Below are 6,037 nucleotides of genomic sequence, written 5' to 3' on the forward strand. Positions count from 1 at the left end.
AGAAACTCAAGTCTGTTCATGGGTGCTTTGTGGATGTCAAGCTGAGTGTTATCAACTCTGTTAATTGTAAAAAAGGAAAGAAGGGTATTCCTGGACTGACAAGACACTATTATGCCTTTGTAGCTGGGACCCAGAAGAGCTAGCAGGATCTGAAAACATTTCAGTTTCTCCAGTGAAGATGATGTCCACCAATATGTTATCAGAAAGCTCTTAAATAAAAAAGGTAAGAAGCCTAGAACCAAAGTACCTGAGAGCATTTCGTCACTCCACATGTCCTGCAACACAAGTGCCCAACATACTGCTCAGAAGAAACACTAAGAAATACACTAAGAAAAAGAAGAAGAAGGCTATAGAAAACAGTAGGCCTTTAGCCAAGAAGATGAAGGAAGCCAAAGAAAAATGCCAAGGACAGATTGCCAAGAGATGTAGACTGTCCATGCTGAGAACTTCTACTTATCAGTATGATCCAATAAAAATAAGAGCCTTTATGATTAACAAATAAATGATCAGGCATTGAAAATGGAAGATGATTTTTATGTATGTAAGTAAAATCTAAGTGTAGGTAATATAAGGCTGGCATAATAACTTTTAAATTAATTGGGTATCTATATCATTTTGGAATTCTCACTCCATCATTCTTTTGTATTTTTGCTCCAAAATGGTGGTTAGAGTTCCAACCATCACTTCTAGATTCATGAAATAAAATAAAAATGGACAACGTGAAATAGGCCATCATTTTATCTTTTAAGAAGGTACTCCAGATGTTTCCATACAGGATATATTTATATCTTATTGGTTAAAACACTTTAGGGCAGTATCTACACTGAAAAATATAGGTTTACTTATGAGTGGCTGTGTGTTTATCTGAGAATTAATTCTATGACAAAGAATGGCATCATGGTGTTGGAGAAGGCAACTGCAAGTGTCTGCTACAGATTTTTTTAAATCAATAGAATATAGTACACCTCTTTAGGAAATTACAGCAGAAATGCTGTTGTTTTAAGAATGGAAGGACTGGTAGTTTACCCTCCTTTCTAGGTTTTAGATACTGGTGTATACAGAACATTTTCTCTTCCTTCCAAAACCTACTGAACCTCTTTTTCTCAATGACCCTCTGCTATTTGTGTTGCTTTAGTTCTGTCTCTGTCTGGCCCAAGTGATCCTTTTCTTTAAGGCTGAGACTCAAACTTAGTTTTTCTTCCTATTTCCCAACCCTATTTCAGGCTGTGGATCTTGTTTTCTCAATGACTTAGGAATCAGGTAAATGTATATGAGATAACATCACATGGGGTGAACTTTGACGTATGAGAAACAGGTGATGACCAGCTGTTAAAGCCCACCCATGCCCATTTCCCCTCCATTTCATGGGGCTATTCTGACCCACCACTTCATGGAGGTATTTTCCATGTTTAAGTGGTTGGCTGTATCTCCTTGGGAGCCATTGCAAGCTCATCTAGACATTTTCTTGACACCCCACCCTCTTCTCTTTCACCTCATTACTGTTGTCATAGGATTGCAGAGGTTGGGCACAATAATAGTAGAGCTATCCCACCACTGAAGAAGTACCTTGTTGGGACTTCTTTTTGCTAAAAGAAAGAGAATAAAAAGTGGGCAAGAGCTACAGGGCCCAGACTCATGACTCCCAATTAACCATAGGGAAAGAATAATGGGAAATCTTCATGAGTGGCCTTACTATTTAGGATCAGAGGCCAACTGTCCCCACCATATCCAATGCAAGAAGAGAGGAAGCATGGGGCTATGCTCTTCTATCAGAGACATGGTGGCTTTGTCCTATAGTCAATATGGCCCAAGTGAAGAAAGAAGTTCAATGACTATACCTCCCCTTTGTCAACATCAACCTAAATTAGCCACTGCACTTTCAACCCTGCCTCCTTTTTAGCTCTTTAAGCATCCATTACTCTCCAGCCCACAACTGCCTTAGCTCATGCCTTTACTACTTCTTGCATGAATTAAGCTCCCTGATTCCACTCTTACCTCTTTCCAATTGATTCTCTAAATTAAAAAACAAAACAAAACAAAGAATAACATTTTTCATTAAAAAGCCTGTACAAAAAAAAAATTCTTCGGTATTCCTTAAAGGTTCCTCATGGACCCTGGGCTAGGATCCAGTATCTTTATATTGAGATCAAGGTCTGTAAGTAGTGTGAGGCAAGCTATGGGGGCAAAGCTTAAGGAGGCACTAATTCCCAGGGTGGTTCAAATGCATGGGAGGCACTTGAGAGTGAATGTCACCTTAAATGTTACTCTCTAAGTGGCTTGCTTGCCTACTTTGGTGCCAATCTTTGTATTGGCTTCTGATGTTCTGTCTGTGCCTCTCTGTTTCCTCCTCCAACTAAATCCTCATTTGTAATGGTGAATTGCTTTGAAGCCATTTAAAATGTTACCAAGATGTCTGTCTTATTAGTGGACTCTTCCTGGAACTTCAGGGTAATGGACAGAGAGACAGAAACTCAGATAATATTGGTCTCAGGATAAATCACAAGCAACAGAACAATGGATATGAGTGATTTCTCATTTTATTGTAGCAAAGTACATATAAACCTAAATTTACTATAGCAACCATTTTCATTATGTATCTATATATCACTGGCAGTAAGTATGATTATATGGTGTCCTCACAATTTTCAGAAATATTTTCATTTTGAAGAGTTAACATTTTTATTCATCAAATAACTCCAAATTCTCTCTCTCCTCAGACCCTTACAACTGGACAGTACCACTAGCATATGAGTCTCTGGGAGATATCCACATTTAAACCACAACATCTAGGTTCCTCATAAAAGTAAGACTAGATAGTAATTGTTTTGTGCTTAATATTCCATTTGAAATCATCTCCATGAACTTTATGTTGTATGATGTGTCATAATGGTTTTTCAATTTTAAGGCTTCTATTTTCTGTGCACTCTGTTTTTATTGAAGTATCAACTTAATTATTTATTCTGTTGATAGGCATATGTTGTTTCCATGTTTTAAATGTTGTTAGCAACGTCACTATGAACATTTATGTGCCAACATTTCTTTGAAACCTTGCTTCAAATTTTTGAGAATATATTCAATATATTCAGAAGTACAACTTCTGTATTACATGGTAATTATAGGAAATGTCATGTGTTAAGTCTAACTCAAAGGCATTCACGTTGACAGAAGCTGATACACTTAAAACAAAATCTTAAACCCTCCCTTCTATTGTAATTATTGCCATAATGGCATCATACCTCATAACATGTGGTTGTTCTGATGTAATTGAAAGTACTCTAGCAAGTACAAACTGATGTTTTGTGCATGTTAGTTTTGATCTATACCCTAGGGGTGTCTAGTTTACATTTGAAATTCTCTAATTGAAGATTTTCATTGCAGGGATTATTAACTCTCCACAGACTCTAATCAGAAATCAACAATCCAAAGTAGTTGCTCTAAGTCCTCAAGTATCTTAATCTCAAATCAATATTACAGGCTTTGTTAATTAGCCTAATGGATGTTAGAAATTATCTTTCATTGGTGATATGAATAATATCTAAGTAATGTGCATTAGGAAGAAATACTGTCTAAGAATTAGTGCCCTTGCACACTAGGGGTATAAGAATTCAGTAAGACCAATAGTCTACATATAGCCTTTTAGAATGTTTCTCTGGAGTCAGGATTTCAGAATGATCTCCTGCTTAGCCATTTATTGGAGGGCTTGTTTACCTGATTCTACTAGAAGTTTTAGAAAATTCAACACTTCAAATACCACACAAACAAGGCACATATTGGGTCACAGGGACAAAGATAGAGCAGAGACTGAGGAAATGAGCAACCAATGACTGGTTCAAATTGAGACCCATCCCATGGGCAAGATCCAGTACCTGACACTATTAATGATACTCTGTTATGCTTGCAGACAGGAGCATGGCATAACTTTCCTCCGAGAAGCTCCATCCAGCAGCCAATGGAAACAGATGCAGAGACCCACAGTCAGACATTAGATGGAGCTTGGGAACTTTTATAGAAGAATAGGAGGAAGGGTTGTGGCCCTGAAAGCTATAGAACTCCATAGGAAGACTAACAGAGTCAACTAACCTGGAACTGTGGTGGATCTCAGAGACTGAACCACCATCAAAGAGCATACATGGGCTGGACCTAGCCCCTGCCCCCATATGTAGCAGATGTGCAGCTTGGTCTTCATACATGTCCCCGCAACTGTAGCAGAGACTGTTCCTGAATCTGTTGCCTGCCTGTGGGTCCTATTCCTCCTAACTGGACCTGGCCTCAATGGAGAGGATGTGCTTAGGCCTGCAATGACTTGACTGCCGGGGTTGAGTAGTATTCAGCAGGTTCTCTCTCTCCTTAAAAGAGAAGTGGATGGCGGAGTGGCTGTGGGGAGACTGTGAGGAGAGGAGGAGACTGTGATCAGAAATAAAGATAATAAAGAAATGAATTAATTAATGAAAAAGAAGAGCAAATACCACACAAGTAGCTCACATGAACCTGTCATAGTTTGAAAATGAAAATTTCTTTCACAGGATCATATTTTGGTTTTCTTTTTTTAAAAATTAAATTACTTATAAATGAAAGTTAAAGGTGGGATGTTTTAGCACGTCTTTTCTTTAATAGCCTTTACCCTAGAAAACATAAAATGTTGGATATATTTAAGCATAATTGAAAAAATTTATATTAAAAATTTGTCTGGCGGAAAAAAATATTCCCAGATACTTTATGAAGCCACAGAAAAAGATCATATAATTATCCACATGGAAAATCATAGATTGTGTTTTGACAATTAAATGGGGAAAAGAAATATTTTAATTTGAGTAAGAGCTAAACTAACATTTGCCTTAATTCTTTATGCTGTGATTATAATGTACAAGCAGCAAATTTTGTGCTAGAAATTCATGATATAGCTATAAAATCAGAAGATGGATTTTTACATACAGCTTAAGAGTACATATTATAGATTACTGCCATAATCAAATATTATAGAAGCCTATCAACAGGGCACATTTTAATACTATTTACACAAATGCTACTGAGCTCATGAACAACTTAAATGGTAAACAAGTCACTTAAATGATATAATTAATGCTATATTAACAGAATTTAAACATTTTACTGCTTTTTGCCTCACACCCCATAGTATGTTATGACTTTGGATACTTGATTAACAATTTCTCATCATCTTTATATTGTCTCACATGTGCATAAAACGGCAGCCACTAGGCAGAGGCTGTGCTCAATCACAGCACATGCAAACTTCCACCATCTCTTGTTTACCACTCATTACAGGATCTGGAGTGGAGATTGCTGAACACTCTCCAAAAGGGCTGCTGCCACACTTGAGGGTCCTTGGATAGCTTTTAGCCTGGGTTTTGGAATTATGGATGCTTTAATGTTGAGGGAACTCTGGATCCCAGACTATGGTGATATCATTAGGAACAGAATGCGTCCCTCAGAAAAAGGCACTATAGCTTAGAAAAGAAGGATTTGACATGTGAAGAGCATGTGTCCAAGTGTGACTCAAGTCGGCACTCTCTTATACTTCTTACTTTTGTTTTATTTTGTCTCTTCCCAAACTATTTCAGATTCCAGGGCAGGAAAATACAAAACGAAGTTGAACATTCAGTGCAATGACTGAACCAGGTTGCACTCACAATATATATTATATATTACAACTATATTATAATTATATTGTAACCATATATTATAGTTATTTGTGGATAGATTATGTCTCTGGGCATTTTTTAAAGATTTTTGTTGATTTTAAAAAGGTTTATAATTCCACTTTCAATCCACTTAGAATTTTTTTGTGTCTACAATTTTATCTGTATAATTATCCATGATAATCTTCATTTTTAAAAAATATTTTCTATATTCTTTGTTTACATTCCAAATGATTTCCCCTTTCCGGTTCCCCCTCCCCATAAGTCCCATAAGTCCTCTTCCCTCCACCCATTCCCCAATCACCTCTCTCCCATTTCTCTGTTCTGGTACTCCCCTACAATGCTGGATCAGGCCTTTCCAGGACCAGCCCCTTTCTTTC

The sequence above is a fragment of the Apodemus sylvaticus genome, chromosome X (assembly GCF_947179515.1).
Source record: "Apodemus sylvaticus chromosome X, mApoSyl1.1, whole genome shotgun sequence".
Lineage (NCBI taxonomy): Eukaryota > Metazoa > Chordata > Mammalia > Rodentia > Muridae > Apodemus > Apodemus sylvaticus.